The 22,075-nt window shown below is 33.4% G+C and overlaps 1 long non-coding RNA gene across 1 annotated transcript; it reads left to right on the top strand.

Moving 5' to 3' along the window:
- The first annotated feature begins 1,591 nt into the window (after positions 1-1,591).
- Positions 1,592-21,568, top strand: LOC150055703 (uncharacterized). Its single transcript, XR_016537451.1, has 2 exons — positions 1,592-1,746; positions 21,226-21,568. It is a non-coding gene; the product is annotated as an uncharacterized LOC150055703 (long non-coding RNA).
- Positions 21,569-22,075: the final 507 nt, after the last annotated feature.

A 22,075-nucleotide genomic window follows, 5' to 3' on the forward strand; every position in this document is an offset into this window, starting at 1 on the left:
ATAACTTTTATATAATACAAGTGAGAGATACTCATATATGAACATGGCATCCTACTGCAATAAAACATTTCTACATAGCATATCAAATGAAAAACATGCAAAAATCACGATAGCATTTAGTGTTTTCATGTGATGTTCTGAGATCAACACTTGTCAAATATAAACAGGAAGAAATGGTTAACTGTACTGAATGGTATTTTGTGAGTATTTTCTATCTCGTTATTTGAATAGTATTATAGAAACAATTTACAAACTTACAATGATTTATGAGATTAAGATCTGACTAATGACAAAAGCAAGACTGAAGAGCGTTAGTAGCATTTCTGTTTGCATGTTTGTTTTATGCAATTGTATCTTATCTGTTCAGTTACACTGGAGCTCACTAAGGCTTTGGAAGTTTGCAGGGTTGTGGTGAATGAAAGAACACTAAATTAAAATAATTTCTATCAAAAAAGGAGGGATAGAAATATTTCTTTCAATTCCTGGAATTTTTATTTTTGAGATAATACAGCTCTTCCAATGTGAAGAATTTATGCTCATTTTTCACTTCTCCTCTTCTGGTACCACAACTATTTCTCTTATCTCCAAATTCTCCTTGCTCAATGATAAAAGCATATATATATATATATATATTATTCCTTCAGATTATACACTATTATATAATAACTAATAATGTTCAACAAAATTCTAGAGTGCACTTAATGCCATCAAAACAACAAAATGACTTCTGTACGTTTTAAATTGAGTTTTTAAATCTGATTTCAAAAGAGTTGTTATTTCTCCTCACATCTTATGACAATGTTTTGTTAATAAATGCAGTCTATAACCTGGACTTGTCTATTGATTATGTATTTTGATAAATATATATTTTATTTGAAAAGATAACTGTTTGTCATTGTATTAATATTTAGTGACATGTGATTAGTATTTTATACCAATTTTGGATAATTGAACTATCCCAGCAACATAAGCTCAATTATATCCAAAATAAAAATATATAGAAGCCATACATTTTAAGCTACTTTCAGCATCAAGTCATGAATATGGTGCATTTATTTTCTTAAAACAAGAAGTTATTTTAAAACAAAGCAACCATGTACATAATGATCATGTAATATTAAAAATCTTTATTCAGGGGCTGGGAGTTTGGCCTAGTGGTAGAGTGCTTGCCTAGCATGCATGAAGACCTGAGTTCCATTCCTCAGTACCACATACATAAAAAAAGCTGGAAGTGCTGCTGTGGCTCAAGTGGCAGAGCACTAGCCTTCAGAAAAAAAGTCCAAGGACAGATCTCAGGCCCTGAGTTAAAGCCCCATGACTGGCAAAAAAATAAACTTTGTTCAACAAAATATATTGCACATATGCTGCTTTGTGAAAGCATCTTCAAAGAAAACCATGTATTCACTACTTTCCTGCAATTTATTATCTTTTTAATCATCTCAGACTAAAATGAGCAATAAGTCAAAGAAGAAAAATAAATCTAGCTGGTGATAAATAGAATGGTAAGTGTGGAACACTAGTGGGCAACAATACAGAATCTAATATAAATTATGAGGTCAGAGAAATAACCTCATAATTTAAGGTAGAGAAAATTTATGCTAAAACCTAAGTGTCTAAGGAAAGCAATGTAAGTTTGGAGCCAGAACATTTCAGGATAAAGAAACAGCTTTTGCAAGTAGAAAAAAGCCTGGCCTGCTCGAAGAATATAAAACAAAGCAATGTGTTTAGAGAACAGGGGTTCAGAAGGTGAGTGTAAGAAAAAACCATCAGTAACTGGGACAAAGCCAAAACCTGAATCTTATGTGCTATGGTCAAGAGATTAAATTTGATTATAAAGGCATTAAAAGGCAATTGGAAGTTTTAAAGCAAAGGATTATCATAATCTGATTTGCACTTTTAAAAATATGGCTGCTTCATGGAGAATGGATTGAAAGGGAGATAAATTTCTGCTATCAATTCTACAATTGCAAGCGGGATGACAGCACAGTCTAGTATTGGTATGTCAGAATACTTGATATATGAAATAAGATCAGGAAACAATTTATTTCTATCTCTAACTGATCCTGTCAGCTTTCTATCATGTGACAAAATACTTGAGAAAAATCAACTTACTGGAGAAAATGTTTATTTTGGTTAATGGTTTCAGGGTTTTTAATCCAAGGTCAATTAGGTCCATTGATTTGGGCCTGAAATGAGATAGAATATCACAGCAACAGGGGTATGTGGTGAGATGAGGTAAAGGAGACAGTGTTACCCTTGACATCTATACCCCTGTGGCATATTTCCATCATCTAAGCTAAACCTACTAAAAGCACATCTAGCTATGAACGAATTAACGGCTATCCCACCGACCAAATTGGTGCCATTATACGTGATTCAGTCCCAACTCAATGGCAGCACCAGTAGACCACCAACCCTCAAAGTAGATCTCTTGAAGACATCTTATATGAAAAAGAGTATCAATGAGAGTTCACTGTGGGTTGTCTTCTTCAGCCCACATTTTGGTTAGATTTGATCAGATCTATGAATTCTTGCTCCTTCTATTCAATGCACAATCCACCATAAGAAAATGCAACCATGCTATAATTCATATGCCTACTCTTTTTTATTTAAAGAATTTATTAACATTGATTTTTACATTATTTTTCAAATGACATGTTTAACAAACAAGTATTCAAGAAGGAATCCCTATATTTATTATATAGATTAATATGTATCTATGACATACAAACCCTCAGCTTAATTTTAATTATGTTCTAAAATCTAAGTGACAGTGATTGCATATGCCTGCTCTTCACTTAGATCCTTCCGAGTAGCCAAATAATATTGTCTGCCTTTGGGTATGAGGATACCATTTCATCTTGCTAAATCATTCCAATCTATGGGTTTGGGCCAAGGTTGAAGGTATAATGGAAGGTAACAGGTAGAAAGGAAAGGACAGGAAAAAGAGGTAAAAGATGGAAGAGACTACTTTCATTTCATTTTAGTCACTTTCCTTTGGTGAATGGTTTGGTGGAAAGTTTAAAGCTGACATTTTCTTGTGAGTTGTTTCTTAGTTCAGAGTTCTGAGTTTGTCTTGTAGTTGATTGATCTGTGTCCAGGTTATTTCTATTCTGATTCTGAGTAATTGTGATTTATGCTGAAGTCCACAGGAATGTGTCTTTAGCTCCAGCAATAAAAAGTTTCTGAAAATGCAGATCAGTCTCAAAGTTACCATTTTCAGCTTAATATATTGGATTTCTTCAGCTGAATCAGCTCCCATTTTATTTATCTTCCATGTTTCACAAAAATCCTCTTTGAATCCTCTTTCTTGAATCAAGGTAAACAAATTAGAAAGTAAGAAAAATCAAAAATAATTTCTACATGAAGAATTTTTCATAATTATTCTTACTTGCACTACAATCAGATTTGTTTTTGTTTTTGTATCCTTGATATGGTTAAAGGGTCCAAACCATAAAACATTTATATACTTTTTAATTCAGAATATGTTCATTTTTGTCACATTTATTTTGAAGCCTTGTTTTTTTCATCAGTTTATTCTAAGTCAGGCACTGTATATTTCTTTGGTACCTAATACTTTCTGAAAATTTCACTTTTCATTATATTGTATTTGGCTATTAGGAAATCATTATTTTGTCCCCAGTATTTTACCACTAATAATAATTTATATATTTATATTTTTTGATAAGGATATTTATAAAAATTATAGGTTATCTCTCTATGCTAATAAAGATAACACCGTTCAAGTAAAATCACTGAACACTGATATGGTCATTCTTGATAGTAGGCAGTGAAGAACAAAGAGAAATAGGTAGCTGGAGATAATGATCTCCAGCCACATCATATGATACAGCCACACCATAGGCTGCAAGTAAGAAAGGCATTAACAAAGATAGAATTTTCAGTTTCTTGCCAGTATTCAATGGTGGGAAGGCCTGTAACATTCTTTCTGGAAATCTAGATTGACAGTGTGTCTCCTGTGATGTTCACATTAATACATTTAAACTATATTAATTGCAATAGGAAAACTGATTAATGTCTAGTTTGATCTATCAATAGTCATTTCAACTACATCTTAAGAAAACAGATCTACTTTCAGGAATGTAATCTAATTCTTTGCTGAACAAAGAAACTATACAAAAAGAAAAAAGAAATCACCTCAGGGTGTAGAACTATTTCTTTAATATAGAATGTTGAATAAAGACAAAGAAGACAGCCCACTGTGCTCAAGATTAAGTATTAGTATCAAAATCCTACCAAAACTAAAAACAATAAATCAAAAAACAAAAATGAATCAATGAAAGAAGAAAGGGAGGGAGGGAGTTAGGAGGAAGGAAGGAAAGAAGGAAGGAAGGAAGGAAGGAAGGAAGGAAGGAAGGAAGGAAGGAAGGGAAGGAAGAAAGGAAGGAAGGAAGGAAAACAATACAAAAGAAAAAGGGGGGAAAGTTGTGTTTAACTGAAGCAAGATTGCTCTATAATTTTGTATGGAAAATTGAGGTGGCTCACATTCAAAAACATTAGAAATAGGCATCCAAAAACTTTGCAGTTAAAAACAATCTTTTATAAGATATATATATATATATATAATGTATGTACTATATAATATATACTATATATTTTCCATTTATATATTATATAGTACATACATACATATGGGGAAGAGATTTTTTTTAAAGATATCTTAGCTCTCTAGCTAAGATCTCAATGTATATTAGGTTTCACAATAAAATTGAATCTGAGCTTAAGTTTGCAAATATTTTGGATTTAAGCCTAGAACTAGTTCCATATAAGCCCCAAGGCAGATCTTACACATCTTTTTAAATTTCTCTCTGACTTAAGCTATTGCTCTTCTGGGTCAAATTACTGGATGAGATGAAGGCTTCTTGAGCATCAATATGCCTCCTACTTTATTCAGGCAAAATCATTCACTCCCTGCTCTTAGTTCCCTTGACATTCAGCAAGGATTTGTTATTTTGCTTTCCCCATTGTGATCTAGCTAGTTGACCTTGTTATCTGTCCTTCTTTCTACCCTTGCTTTCTCTTTCACTTTCTGCCAGTCGGTCATATGCTAGAAAGATATTTAGTTCCCAAACTGTTCTTACATCTGAAACTGAGTGTGAACTCTAAACTTGTGCCTCGACATGGAAGACAATAAATGCCCAGGTGTTTGATAAAAGGCTAAATGATGCTATAAAGGTATTTTTGATCCAGTGTACTTTATATACCAATCAGTGTGTTCACTTGTAGAACAAGAATGGGCCAGAAGGCCCAACGCCTATTCTTGTTACCACAAAAAATCAAGGAAACCATGCAAACTATGTTTCTTTGTGACTGGCTAACTTCATTTAATTGTTTCAAAATCTTTCCATTTCCTTATGAATGGTATAAAATCTTTCTGATGGAGACATAGAATTTTGTTGTGTATTATTCAACATTGTCTTGATCCATTCCACTGAGGCACATCTAAGTTGATTCCGTATTTTGGCTATGGTAAGCAATGTTGTAATGAAGATGGTTGTGCTGGTGACTGTGTTTGTGCTTGTGTTCCACTGGATAAATTCCTAGTGGATCACAAAGTCTCAATAGTTGTGTTCATGTGATTATGTAAATAATATTTTATGAGATGGACTCCAAGAAATGGAAATAAGTTATTGACTGTTGTTGATGATTTTGTGTCTTTTCCTTTTGTTACTTCTTACTTTGTCTCTGAGAAGGCAAATGGGGATACTCAAAGGATGGGACAAAAGATGAACTAATACGGCACTGTTAATCACTATGTGAAAAAATGAACTATGCAACTGGCAGAGAGCACGGGGACTTGGTTCAAAAAGAAAAAAAATGTACTCATTACCTGACTTATGTAGCCATAAGCTCTTTATAGATCACCTGTAAAATAACAATAAAAATGTATTCTTAACATAGAATTAAGACTTAAATTAGCATATTTTGAGCAAAATACATTGTCTTTCTTAATGTGAATGAGTGTTATCTAATCAATTGAAAACAGAATGTAAAAAAAACCTCCGAAGAACCTGAAGGGCAAGGGAATTTTGCTTTTGAGGTACCAGTGGGCTGGAATTATATGACCTTTTCCTAGAGTCTTCACACTGCTGTCTGTCTAGCACAGAGACTTTAGACTTGTGAGTACCCACAGTAATATGAGCTAATTCCTTCAAATTTCTACCTTTCTAGTGACCTCTTTCTTCTTTCCTTTCTGCTGCTGATGAGCTTTTATTTTGTTCAAGTCTAGTGCTCTGCCGCTTGATCCATAACTCTATTTCCCAGCATTTCTGTGGTTAACTAGAGATACACCTCTCATGAACTTCCCTTGTGAACTGGCTTCCAACAATGAACCTCAGCTCTCTGCCTAAGATCATTGGTGTGAACCATCAGTGAAAGGCTCATATATACTTATTTTATTTTCCTATTTGTTCTAAGCATGTATAGGAGTTTGGCTAATATACTCAGTAACATTTTGAACAAATGAATGAGTAGTAAATAACAAGTGAATTAACCAATTATCAGTCATGAATCTAGTAAGATATAAAGGAATTGAGGAACAGCTAAGAGGAATATTCTATTTAGTCATGGTGGCAAAGAAGCCAAAACCCTTGCACTAGGGAGGCTGAGTTAAGAATATCATGAGTTTGACAGTATGCCTTAGAGTATTTGAGGCCACCTTGGGCTACAAATCAACACAATGCCTTCCACTCTCCCCCACAGACAAAGGGAGGGGAAATTTCATTTAAATAACTGAAATTTCAGATTTCCCCAAATCTCAGAAAAGTGAAATAAAACTAATATCTTCTGAACTCAAAAAATAAACCACAATGATATATTTCCTGCTTTTATTCAGTGTTTCTTTAAAACACAATTAAAATTCTGTATTTGTGAAGGAGAATTACATTGTGTTGAGCATCAACTATTTCAGGTACCATGCTAGATTTTTAATGTGACTTATTCCATGCAAATCTAGAGGAATTCAAGTCTTTACACCAGAGCTGTGGAGTTAGTTTTGTCATTTTCCCTGCAGGTCATATATGCTGTAGTTATCTTTGTATTAACAAATAGAAATTCCTATTTTTAATATTATTGAATGATAAAAAACATGAGCCAAGAACTGCAAAAATGCTGAGTTTTTTCCAACTTCTATTCACGTTTTGTTTAAAAGTAGAATTATTATAAATAAAACATTAAAGGAATTTTTAAAAACAACTATTATATTCAAATACATTAAAAGATAAATGAGTATACTATTCAATATCAGAATTATAGAACCTTATTTCAGGCAATAGTTATTTTTAATTTTTTGTCAGAACTGGGATTTGATCACAGGGCCTTATGTTTGGTAGGCAAGAGTTGCACTGCTTGGGTCATATTTTTCAGAGTGTAAGGTTTATTTTTCATATAACACTTCATGTATTTACCCAGGTTGGCCTCAGATCCCCTCCCCACTTCCCCCACTTTCCTCTTAGCTGAGATTATAGATATTTTACCGTTCCAGGCCCTAGAAATTACTTGCATTACATAAAATCCTTCATGTAGAAAGGTTTTGTCATTATTTTAAAGACTCCTGGCCACCATCTATATGGGTTTGATGTCACTTGGTGGGTAGAACAACAGGCTCAGAGCATCACTTCCAAAGCTCTTAGATGTACTCAGGCTAGCTGCAACAATGATCTATTCAACCTCTGCCACCCTAAGCTAGGATTATAGGTGTAAGCCACTAATGCCCAGCTCTAGACCTGCCAGTACAGCAGTGAGCAAAACAAATCTTAGATTCTGATAACTGCATAGCCATATTCTTTGGAAGGAAAGACTGCATTTGCCTAAAAATGGTTTAAATATGAGAACATACGACAGAGATAATATAGTGATTGCATATGTATATTAATCATAACAAATGACAGGATTCATGGAAGATACATTAATGGGGTAAAAACATAGCTAAAAGTGGTAATATATTCAAATACTCAGTTTTTACTTGTCTGTATTGAACATAAAATCCATCGTATTGCTAAATAATTATTCATGCATTCATGACACTAATAGGAAGATTAATTCATTCTAACATGTACTGAAGAAAAACCCTACATCTGTTAAACACACATTGATAATCATTTTTACATAATAGCATAATTATTAAAAATTTTCAACATATCAAAGGAAATAGCCAATTTATCATAGAGTTGTTCTTATGAATTTAATAGTATTTTATGCATTTACTATTACAGTTGTGAATGTTTTCTTAAAAAAATCTCAGGACTCAATAAATTTTCATCAAATATATAAGTAAATATTTACATGTAAAATAAATTATTTCTAAACATGAACAATGTCTTTAATGCCACTAAATCTCATCCTCAATGAAATTTTAACAAAGGTTATTAATCTGGTCTATTTACTTCCATTCTACTAATACACACACACGCACACACACACACACACACACACACACAAATATACACATGTCAATGTTTTCATGAGAGAAAATCCAAATATAATTCAAAATAAAGTAAAGTGCACCTTGATAAGTTTTGAAAAAGTTATGGAATATTATCACAAATTGGCTATATACTCCCTTTTTTGTAATAGATAACTATATTTGAATACTACACTAATGATTTCTGTATTTCTGATAATAATGATTTTTGCTTTCTGTATAAATCTTGGCATTACATTTTTACTATTTTCTTTTTCATAAATCGTTATTGTAATAAGTTTGGAGCCTCAGTAGACATGGATGGTATACGTATATATCATGTCTCTCTCCCTACAGTGTGCTCATTTATGATGGATGTGCTTACATACTTTCTTTAATATAGTCACATATATTTACTTACATACTTTCTGTGATATATTCACAAAAGTTGGATTTCTGGTAAGAATAATAAGTGGGAAATCATGGTTTTGCACTAGAAATATGAATAACATTTGCTTCTTAAGGATACAGAAAGTATTCTGTCTATCTGCATCATATGGCATTATCAATTTCCTTACATTTTCACAACAACTAGAAACTGTATTTCCATTTTTATTTTCAGATTCATGGGTATAGTAAAGTATACCTGATGAATTCAGAAATTTTGTTTGAAAAATGGTTCTTACTTCTATGTAATTTTGACCAAAACAACCTGATATTGAAGAAATGTGTGTTTTGTGCAGTGTCAGAGAGTTTCATCTACAATCACAACCCTAATCCCCCAATTCCTATGTTTCTAGATCCATAGTGACACAGAACATCTTAGAAATGGGATCACATCATAATGCAGGAAAATAGAGTGAGGGGATAGTACAAGAGATATCTTGTTAGGGCATACCCCCATAGACATACTTCCTCCCACCAACCCCCATGTTCCAAAGTTCCTCTCCCCCCTACAGATGCCTTTCATACGTGAGTATATACATACATTGAATTGTTCAAAGGTCAGAACCTTCATGACCTTCAACTCAAAAAAAAAAAAAAAGAAAAAAAGAAAAGCACGCACAGGCACAGCCAGAGGCAAAACATTAGCAATGTTGCTGTTTTGCCATCTTGCAACTAAATCAGCTACCCGGTGAGATTAACTATCAAATAATTTAAATCCTATCACACACAAGTGATTACCTCGTCCCTCAATTAAATTACTGAAATTGTGTGTGTCAATTTAGCAGCCAGTTAGTTGATTCTTATCAAGTTGAAGTATTCTTTGTAGAAGAAATAGTAACTCTAGAGCAATCATATACATCTAAAGTATGCCAGTGGTATATAACATTTTATTAGAATTGTAGTCCATACCAAAGTAGAGAAAAATCAAGCTACACTTAACTGGACTTTGTTTCCTAAGTTCTTACAATTTTTCATTAGTTCTTGTCACTCCAAAAGTTCTAATAGATTTTTTAATGTTTCTATTGATTAGTATCTTAAATTCATTCACATGCCATCAGAAGCTGGAGATACAAAGAGAACATTTTTTAGCAGTTCTATTGTCGTGCACATGTATGATATAGTTATAGAAATTTAAACTGTGTGGCCTTTACTACAGTTTGTCAATATTATTAGCCACTGCCATGCATCCATGAAATTCATCTTTGACCAAGATATCAATATTCAGTACATGAGGGCAGTTGCTTTATGGAATAATTTCAAATCTCTTTATTATAAAAATTTAAATACTAATATTACTGTATTTATTATAAACATTAAACACTTGTAAAGCATCAGATTTATCTAATCTGTTTATAAATAACAATTCAGTTTGACTCTGGAGGGATAATTCCAACTGTAAGTTATAATGTTTGATTTTAAATTAGGCTTTAATAGTACAGATTTGAAAATACCGTTTAGTATATGATTTTCTAGCAAGGTGTAAATATACCTGTGATATTGTTTCCTGTGCTTGTATAAGTCTGAGCTACAAAAAAGTAAGATATTCTATTTAAAGTTCTTTTAGAGCTCATAGCAAAATGAAGTGAAAATAGTTACCATCTTCCCATCATTCAGTGTAAGGAAAATAACACCAATTACCAGCCTTTTACTTCTCTCTCTACATTGCATAGCAGGAAGCACTTAATCTTTAGAATCATTTGCTTTTACAGAGGCTTGTCAACTCTTCACTATCACAGACTATTCTGACCCTGTGTTCCCTTGAGATTTCTTATTATGTACTCAGTTTTCTGCTCTCAGTCTTTCCTTTTATAGAAGTTCAATTAGGGTGGATCCCATTATTTCAGTGTTCCTCTCATTTATCAACAAATGTCAGTTAAATTTCATAGGAAAAATATATGAAAAGTTGCATCCTCTTATGCTTTTACTGTCCATGAAAAGAAAACCATAAAAGGTAAGAAAAAAATGTTATTGTATAATTTTGAGGTGATAAAACATGATTTTCTAAAGGTGATACCTAATGAGCTATAACTATATCCAAATGAAGAATATTAGAAAATAATGTTTCAAAACATATGACAAAGTGAAGTAGCAAAAGGGAAGCTTCTAGCAATAGCATGCTTAAAGGGAGTAGAAAACCTTATTACAAGGAAACCAGACATTGGTTACTGAAGCCTTTATTAGTAGCTACTCAGGAAGTGGAGATCTGAAAATCGCAGTTCAAAGCCAGCCTGGGAATGAAAGTCTCCTGAGATTCTTATCTCCAATTAACCACCAGAAAACCAGAACTATTACAGCAGCTCTATAGGTAGAGCAGTAGGCTTTAGCTAAAGAGCTCAGGGTCATTGGATATTAGTTTTGGAGTGATTCAATTTTTTGAGCTGTTGATATATTTTAAATATGAGACCTTTGTCCATTGTATGGTTAGTGAAGATCTTCTTCCATTCTGTAGGGTTCCTAATTAATTTACTAGCTATGTCCTTTGCCATACAAAAGCTCTGCAGTTTAATGCAGTCCCACTTATACAACCTTTCTCTGATTTCTTGTGATTCTTGGTCCTTATTAAGAAAGTTTCAACCTGTGCCAAATAGGCCTAGTGCATTTTTTATTCCTTCTTGTGAATTTTTCAGTGTGTCGGCTTTTACCTCGAGCTCTTTGATCCATTTGGAGTTAATTCTAATGCAGGGTGACAAAGAAGGATCCAACTTCAGTTTTCTGCAGGTGCTTAACCAGTTCTGCCAGCACCATTTGTTGAAGAGGCTGTCATTCCTCCATTCTATTTTTTTGGCTCCCTTGTCAAAGATTAGGTGGCCATAGGATTGTGGTTTAATATCTGGGTCCTCAATTCTATTCCATTGGTCTTCAGGCCTGTTCTTGTGCCAGTACCAAGCTGTTTTGATAATTATAGCTCTGTAATAAAGTCTAAAGTTTGGTATTGAAATTCCTCCTGCACTGTTCTTTCTGCTCATCCCATTAAAAAAATGGGCCAAAGACTTAAAAAGAGTCTTTTCTGAAGAAGAAATAAAAATTGCCTATAGACACATGAAGAAATGCTCGACATCTCTGGTCATAAAAGAAATGGAAATCAAAAGAACTCTGAGATTCCACCTCACTCCAGTTAGAATAACAACAGATTCTGGAGGATATGTGGCCAAGAGGAATCACTACTACACTGTTGGTGGGAGTGCAAACTCGTTCAACCACTATGGAAAGCAGCATGGCAGTTCCTCAAAAGACTAAACATAGAGCTCCCCTATGACCCAGCTGTTCCACTACTTGACATTTACCCAGTTGACCAGAAACAAGGGCATACTAAATCCACTAGCACAACAATGTTCATTGCAGTACTATTTACCATAGCAAAGATATAGAACCAACCCGGATGTCCCTCAGTTGATGCGTAGATCAACAAGATGTGTGGCATTTGTACACAATGGAATTCTATGCTGCTGTCAGAAAGAATGACATCGCCCCATTTGTAAGGAAATGGAAAGACTTAGAAAAAATCATATTAAGTGAAGTAAGCCAGACTCAAAGGAACATAGGATCAATGGTTTCCCTCATTTGTCATAATCAGTAGAAACCCTGGGCTCTCCTAGCAGAGATTTGCAATAGAGCAAAACCTAGATACATAAGGCCATACAGTATGACGTTAAATGAAAGGACCTCCAGGATACTGAAACAAAAGCCGTATAATGAATGATTGTTGTCTTTAATGTACTATGTTATCTCTCTTCTCTTTTGCTGTCCATTGGAAATTGGATAGGGAAGGGGAGAAAACAAGATGAAGGGTAGGTGTAGGGGGGAGGGAAATGGGGACCAAGACATGAGAAAGGGTATCATTGTATGTGAATTAATGCACCTTCTGTCTGGCGAATATAATGTAACCGTTCTACTAATTACAATAAAAATATATAAAAAACAAAGAAACAAATAAAACCAAAACCAAAAAAACCAAACAAACAAACAAAAAAAGAGCTCAGGGACAATGGAATAGACCAGAGTTCAAGCCCCATGTCTGAAAAAAAAAATTACAAGGGCAAAAATACGACATATATAGAAAATAGACAAATGATGCCAAATGCTCAGTATTTGGTTCAACTTCATGAAAATAAATGGACACAGCACTAGATAATTTCCAAATGTCATAATAGAAAGAGTGATCATTTCCCTTTAATAGTTTGGGTATAAATTATTGAAAATGAAAACAAAAACATGAAAATGCATAACAAAATAAAGCAAAAAAATACTTTCAAAAGTCTATTTCAACTTTGGAAACAGAGCCTAGAAATAAAAGCAGCATAACTGTGCAAAATATACTCAAAAATATATCCATCACATATTTGTTTTAAACATAATAAAGTTTCTGTTAGAAAAAAAATAAAAGCAAGCTATCAATTGCTAAGTTAAATAAATATTGCTTTCTTTAAAATCCTTTTGGTAGTAGTGGGGATTGATATCAGGTCCTAAGTGCTCAAGATTGGGATTTCAACATCTTAACTTTTACTTACATATTAGCCATTTTAAGTGGTTATAATACATATATATATATATATATATACATAGATAGACAGATAGATGTGTATATATTTTGTGGGGTTTTTTGCTAGTCCTGGGTTTGAGCTCAGGTCCTGAGCAGTGTCCTTGGACTTTCTCAAAGTTAGAGCTTTACCACTTGAGCCTCAGCACCAGTTCTGCCTTTTTTCTTTATATGTAGTACTAAGTAATTGAACCTGTCTTCGTGCATGCTAGGCAAGCACTCTACCACTAGGCCAAAATCCTGGCCCAGTTATAGTTTATATTTTAATCCTTCCATATTTTTAAAAAATATTAATCTGCCATGTAATAGCCTACTATCATATACCACTCACATAAATCAGAAATCAAACTGAATAATATAACTGTTCTAGTAATTTTGAAGCAGTAATTTTTTTTTCATTTTTTATTTCAATGTATAGAGGGGTTATAGTTATATTCACCAGATAGAGGGAGCATTAATTCCACACATTGATATCCCTTCTTATGTTTTTGTTCCCATTTTTCTCCCCCGATCCTCTCCTCTCATTTTCCCCCACCTATTTCAAATAAACAAGTAAACATTTATATAATATATCAGGTAACAAAGTGGGATATTGTAACAATATGAAATTAACAAAAGGGCAATGCAAGAAGCAGCAAATAATTCTAACACTGACAAACAGGAGAGCTTCAGAATAATTCATGTAACTACATCATTTACAGAGAAATTCTGCTTGGGTATAATGTATCTTCAAATTCCATCACTCGTGTGATTTTTTTGTCACAAGAAGCTATAAATGTAAAATTGCATATATAAAATATATAATTATAATTTTGCATTTATATAATTTATCATATATAATTTTCATTTATAGAATTTTTTTTTCATATATTTTTATTGTTATAGAAGGGTTATATTATATTCATCAGATAGAAGGTACATTACTTCACAAATATTGATACCCTTTCTCATGTCCTGTTTCCAATTTCCCTCCCCCATAACCCCCTCACAACTTGATTTTCCCCCTTCCCTCTCCTATTTCAAACAACCAATTACACATATATAAAATATATCAGATAACAAGGTGAAATATTGTAACAATATGAGATAACCAAGGAACAGTAAAAGAGATGGGAGATAACATAGTACATCAAGGACAACAATCATAGAATTTATTTTTATATAATTTTGCATTTATATATAATTTTCTATTTCTATATATTTCTTTATACATATATTTGCAAGTCCTGGGGCTTGAACTCAGAGCCTAGGAACTGTCTTTTGGCTTCCTCAAGACTAGAGCTCTACCACTTGAGCCACAATACCACTTTTGTGTTTTTCTGTGTATGTAGTACAGAGGAATCGAACACAGAGCTTTGTGTATGCTAGGACAGCACTCTACCACTAGGACACACTCTCAGCCCCACATTTTATATTTTTTGACCATTAAAATATTTGGACAACCTGTACATCCTATAAAAGCATCCTATACCTTTCTTCTTTCTTCTCAGCAATTTTTAGTAATTTGTTTGCTAAAAATTTTAACATTAAAATATTTACAAGGAAATTAAATGATATTGCATTCCATGTTTTCCATAGTACTATCCCTCGAGGGAGGGAAAGAAGATTGCAACTTATTGCTTACAAATTATACAAACATTTAGAAGAGCTTTAAACAGATTCCTTTTGCAAAAAGACAGCTACATTAAATAGCAAGATATTCACAAATAACTAGAGATTTAGGGAATAGAAAGGTATATTTGATTGGTTAGACTTCTTTCAGTTATCAGTACCTAAAAATACATGTATTTGATGATAAATTTACATCAGTGTTTGCCATTCAAGGGTTATACCTAAGAGCAAAGAACTAGAGTTAAAGTAATCATAATAAGTTATGATCATCTTGGAACACAGAGTGAATTTTTAGAAATTACACAAGTCTTTTTTTATTTGTTGAGGGCATATTTCTTGCTGCTATTATTCCTGAATAGAACAAAGCTAATTTCCTGTAGTAAAAATATATAAACATTTGTATATACATAAATAAATAAAGTGTGATGACTATTCTCAGACAAAAGAACATTAGTTTTATAGCAAGCAATGTACAAAATATGGTTAAATGCAAATATAGGCAATTATTATTCTAACCAAAGTTACATATTTAATATAAAATTAAGACAAGTCTGGTAATAATGCTTAGTGTTTCTATTTCCAATTATTTGGAAATATACAGTACATTGAAAGAACCATAGCACTTAACAAAAGAAAAATCAGGTAATAAAGCATTTTCTATTATGTTTTGTAAAATGTCCACCAACATATAGATAACCTTATATATTGTCATTTTTATGTATCTCTGACAGTAAGAAAATGCTGGGTAGCAAAATTATTCACAAAGTATTTGTAAAAAGTCACTAACAAAAATAGGTATTTGATGAACTTTCAAAGCCAAAATATAACATCTCAGCCAGGATTTGTATTCTGGTTTGTTACACTATGTCACCTTGTTATCTGATATATTTTATATATGCTTAATTGATTATTTGAATCAGGAGAGGGAAGGGGGAAATCAAGATGAGCAGGAGGAGGGGGGGGAGGGAAATGGGGACCACGATATGAGAAAGAGTGTCAATATTGGTGATGTAATGTACCTTCTATCTGATCTGATGAATATAATGTAACCCCTTTATTAATTACAATAAAAATATATTTTTAAAAAGTCACTAACAAAAATAGGTATTTGATGAACTTTAAAAGCCAAAATATAAAACCTCAGCCAGGATTTGTATTTGTGTGTGTGTGTGTGTGTGTGTGTGTGTGTGTGTGCTTTCACATTTGTGTTCCATGGGTTTGAACTCATGGCCTGAGTGATTTCCCTGAGTTCATCTGCTCTTACACTTGAACTACTTCTACTTCCAGCTTTGGGGCAGTTAATTAAATATAAGAGTCTCACACACTTACCTTCAGGAGATGGCTTAGAATCACCATCTTTTTCAGATTTCAGTCTCCTGAACAGCAATTAGGATTACAAGCATGAGCCACTGGCTCCCTACTGCAACCTGATATTGTTTTTGTTTTTGTTTTTCTTTTTTAATATATTAAGATAAAGCAGAGTTTCTTTAACAAAGAGTAAGTAAAGGTGATTGTCCCTTATCTGGTCAGGGGGAGCTGAACCAGATTTAAAAACTGAATTTCATTTGGCTGACTCTCAGAGAACCAATGTAACTACTCCACTGTCCAAATCAAAGATGTAAGCAATCAGCACCAGAGTAAGGCTTATTCAAAGTAAATGTTTATTGAACATTTTTACATTGAATTGTATTCTGCATTATATTCTGTTTCTCTTATAACAATTTATCTACATGATTAGATAAAATTCCACTTATCTCAATACAACTTAGAAGAAAATGGACAATCCTGACATGAATTAACCCATGTATATTCTAATTTTTTCAATATTTTGTTTTTGTTTTAGTTTTTGGTAGTCCTGGTACTTGAACTCAGGGCTGAGCACTGTCCTTGGGCTTTTTCCTCAAGGCTAGTGCTCTATTAGAGCCACAGCACCACTTCCAGCTTTTTTCTATGTATGTGGTACCAAGGAATTGAACCCAGGTTTTTGTGCATGCTAGGCAAGCATGCACAAACTCCCGGCCAATTTTTTCAATATTTTACATTGAGTTTATGTCATTTGTCTTTCCACTAAATGGACACACTAAATTTAAATGTAAGATAATAACTACTATTCCAATTAGGTTAAAATATGCAGGCCTTAACAAATTAGATTGTCACAATTTACACATAAATCAATTAAATAAAAACTGCTATTGTGGGGCCGGGAGTTTGGCCTAGTGGTTAAAGTGCTTGCCTAGCATGCACGAAGACCCGGGTTCGAGTCCTCAGTATCACATACATAGAAAAAAGCCAGAAGTGGTGCTGAGGCTCAAGTGGTAGAGCTCTAGCCTTGAGAAAGTCCAAGGATAGTGCTCAGGACCTGAGCTCAAGCCCAGGACTGGCAAAAAAAAAAAAAAAAAAAAAACACCTGCTATTGTAATGAATGGTAATGTAACAAATTAAGATATAAAATATGATTGGTTCTTCAAAATGTAACTTAATTGGTAATTGCTTATCTAATTAGTAAAGGCAATAAAATTTGTAAACTGGTTAGTCTGGGAATAGAGAAAAAATGAATCAATTCAACAAAAGAAAAGAATAATATTTTTTAAAAATTGACCTATCTTATACCTAAGATCCAAATTAATAAATAAGCTTCTTTTATAAGATAGCTTAACCAGTGGTGATTCTGCCTTGTTTCTCATAATGCAATTTAAATGAAGAACTTGCAATAGATATATGGATGAAAATAGAACAGTGAAACCTGTTGAAATTACATTAACAAAGAGTGAAGGTGGGTGGAGGTGTTTGGAAAGATAGGGCTGACTGACACATTGTTTATATGTATGAAAATGTCACAAAAAACTTTTCCTTGAACCACAAAAGTATGCTAATAAAAAACATATCTATGGTTTACAGTAATACTCACTTTGAAAGTTCATAATAAAAAAATAAGGTGAAAGGGCATGTTGGAGAGCAGCTATTCTCTAGCAGGAAATAGTCGTTAGAAAATGTGTTAAAAAATTACTGTCACAGGCCTTACAAATCCTGGAAACTCCATTCTCATTAAACATAAGGCATTAATTATCTGAACCTATTACACTCAACAAAATAGAACTGTTTGTGTGGTCATTTCTAGAGAAGTGCTTTGTTGCTGCAATCTAAAAAATTCTTTATTTAAAAGCCTTTGTTGGAAAAGCAGGGTGGATTCTTTACTCTTTGATACAGAAAGCAATTATAATTTATCAGAGAGCAAATTATCTGTGCCTTGATGGTCATTGAGTTAAGATGATGAAATTTAACTGTAAAATATTTAGTCATTCTGGCATTTATAATGTTTGATTGCATACTATCAAGAAGACAGTGTGGGAGTAACTGAGCAAAAATAGCTGAGGAGCTTAGGAATATTGCACAGGCTCAGAGTTCAAGCCTCATGACCGACCTACAAAGAAAACTAAACAAAAATAAGTAACTCACTAGGATTCTCCATTTGTCTGGAACAAGCAGAAGGAGATGATGTGCTTGCCATAAAAATTGAAACTAAAGAAGAGGGGGAAAAGAAGGGGAAGAAGAGAGGGGGCAGAAGCGAAGAAAGGAGAGGGAGATGAGAACAGTGGCATTAAAGTTCATCACATGAGTTGTAAACCGTACTCTAGTTTTCAGTTTTTCTAGGTTTGCTAAAGAAACAGTAGAGATTTTTGAGCAACATGTTTAATTTAGTTTTAAGGGACCAAACAGTTTTTATCGAAGATGCTTATTTTTTTTTTAAAGATCTCTCGGGGGTGGGAGGAGGGAAATGGAAACCAAGACATGAGAAAATGTATCAATGTTTGTGAAGTTAATTACAATAAAAAATATATGAAAAAAGAAAGATCTCACTATGAACTGAATCTTGAGATTCATCTGCCTCAAGTTTCCAGTTGCTAGCAAAAGTACAAGCTGGTTGACTGAAGCCCTGCTCTGTTCAAATAGGAGTGTTGGGCTTGATAAAGAAAATATTGTATATTCCTGAAATCCTTTGCAGACCACCAAAGCGGGTTACAGTGGGGAAGCACTTGTGTACCACCTGTGTGGTATACTAGGTGCTGAACACTCAGTCCTACATCAACAAATGGTATAATTCTGGTGAGTTGTCAGGACCTCTGGTAGCCCAGGGAAACTCTCTTCCCACCACCAGGGGCCCTAATTCCTTCTGTCTAGCTCTTCAAAACTTTCTGAATTTCTTCAAAAAGCATTCTCTTTCACTTCCTTCTTCTGCTTTCCTCATTTCCTTGCCAGCTTCTGCTCCCTATGCCTGGTGGTTCCAGTGGCATTTCTTTTTTTCCATATATTTTTATTGTAATTAATAGAAGAGTTACATTATATTCATCAGATAGAAGGCACATTACTTCACAAACATTGATACCCTTTCTCATGTCTTGGTCCCCATTTCCCTACCCCACCCCTGTTTCCCCCCTTCCCTATCCTATTTCAAATAACCAAATAAGCATATATACAATATATCAGACATCAAGGTGAAATATTGTAACAATATGAGGTAATCAAGGGACAGCAAAAAAAGATGAGAGATAACATAGTACATTAAGGACAGCAATCACTCATTATATGGCTTTTGTTTCTATATCCTGGAGGTCCTTTGTTTAGTGTCATAGCCTTATGTATGTAGGTTTTGTTCTATTGTAAAGCTCCGGAGAATCTAGGAAACCAGTGGCATTTCTATGACCACCAGCTCCTGCTGACACAGGGAGCCCACTCCCAGCCCTGTCTATATACTTATTTTGATTACCTTATGGATTTTTCTGCCCCTGCCCCAGTCTGTCTTGGCTGCCTTCAAACAATGATGATTTTATTCTGGCTTTTTGAACAGCTAGAATTATGGGAATGAGCCTGACTTAACTTTGATCTCCTGATTATAAAGACTGCCATCCATGAACCATACTGCTTTATAGACATAGACATAGTAGCAACATAAAAATAAAGTGTTATTATTACTATTTTGTCACTCCTGGGGCTTGAACGCAGGGCCTGAACACTGTCCTTGGTCTTTCTCAAGGCCAGAGCCCTACAACTTGAGTCACAGCATCACTTCTAGCTTTTTCTACGTATGTGATACTGAGGAATCAAACCTGGATCTTTGAGCATGAAAGGCAAGCACTCTACCTCTAGGTCAAACTCCCATCCCTGTAGAATAAGTTATTTTTATGAAAGAAAAATACTGAGTTACTTATCCATCTAAATTATTGAACCTGGTGAGAGTATTGGTTGTCAAAACTAGTTTGTTTTATAAAACTAATATGTTTTATTAGAGGATAAGGTATTTTGTTTACTACTGGTATTTTACTTACATCCTTTAGAATTATTGAATTATTGTAATATTCTTTTTTTCTCATCCTAGGGCTTATGGACTGAGTATTGTTTCTGAGCATTTGTTTAAACTCATGGTTTACACCCTCTATCACTTGAACTACAGCACCACTTTTGGATTTTTGGTGGTTTATTGGAGATAAGAATCTCAGAGACTTTTCTACCTGGGCTGGCTTCAAACCACAATGCTCTGATCTCAGCCTTCTAAGTACTGAGGACTGCAGCCATTAACTATCAGCACCCAGCTATCTTGTTGCTTTAAACAAGATAATATACATATATATATATGTATATATATATATATTCCTTAGAAATACCTTTGACATGTATTCTTCTGCATAATGTTACAAGTTGTAGCCCAGCAGAACTCCATATATATATCATACTATTCAGAAAATGGCTACTAATGCCAATACAAAGAAAATCACTAGGGTCATTTAAAATTAAATAATTGTTGTAATCATTCTAATTGTTTTACCATATGCAATTTTTTTCTTTTAGAAACCTTTTCTGCTTAAGATAATATCTGAATTTTGAAAAAATTTGTTATATCATAGACTGTATGTTTTATCATATACCTATATTTTGTGTTGTAATTTAACTTTGTCAAAGTATTTTAATCAGAAAAATCATACTATATATCTCATGTATCATGACAATGTATCCCACATACTACAGAAAATATTCCCTCTCTAGCTATCTTTTATGTTTGAGTTTAAACATATTTCTCACCCACAACTTTCCTGAACTCTGCTATAGAATAAGGTAATGCACACTCCACTCAATATCTCTTATTGTAGATGCCCAGCATCTCCAGATAATGTGCTAATTTTCTTCTTCTCATGCTGTTTTGCTACTGCTACAGTTGTATTCATTTCTCAATTCTTTATGATTAAAACCTGGCTATTTGAAATACTGTTTGCCTGGCTATGGTGAAGGTTAAAAAATGGATACATAAGATGAAAAGGACTTGGAAGATGAAATGTGACTCTTTTTTGCTGTCATCATTAAAAAGGATTTTCCTACCCATTCCTTTATGATCTAAGACTGAGAAAAAAACTGGAATCATCTTGTTACCACTTGGAGCAAAAAACATGAATATAAGCCAAGAAATGGTGAAAGATGAAATGACTTAAATCCTGAAACCATATTTGCCACTGCATTATGTCATTATTAGACCCAATAAATATAATTTTTTCTTAAGCAAATTTTGATTGAGAGTCTGTCATTTATGACATTAAGAATCTTGATATTCTATTAACCTAAAAATGAATAGGTGCCTTTGCCAACAAATACATCTGTTTTAGTACTTATATGTGATACCAAAACAAATTTCTATGACATGCAGATGTCAGACAAAAATTTGTAAGAAAAACATTGGATCTTAAAACAATTTCAGAAGAAAAATTCCAGAGAAATTATAGTTGAAATACTTACTAGAGAATGTAAGATCTGGGTTCAGAACACAGAAGAAATACTAAAGTAATATAAAAAAAGTATCTTTTTCTCTACTCAAAACTTGGTCCCCAGTGTAACTGATGTCATTTAACAATTTGGTAATAGAGATGGATATTACAAAACATTGCAAGGCATACATTTTTAAGTGGAAGAAAGGAAAGAGACTAGAAATTCCTATGGGAGGATTCAGACACTACGAAGTATGGATTGAGATGCAAGGTTTTCTATATAATTGTATGGCAAAGGCCAATTGTCTT

This window comes from Megascapheus bottae, chromosome 13 (assembly GCF_031878675.1).
Source record: "Megascapheus bottae isolate mThoBot1 chromosome 13, mThoBot2.hap1, whole genome shotgun sequence".
Lineage (NCBI taxonomy): Eukaryota > Metazoa > Chordata > Mammalia > Rodentia > Geomyidae > Megascapheus > Megascapheus bottae.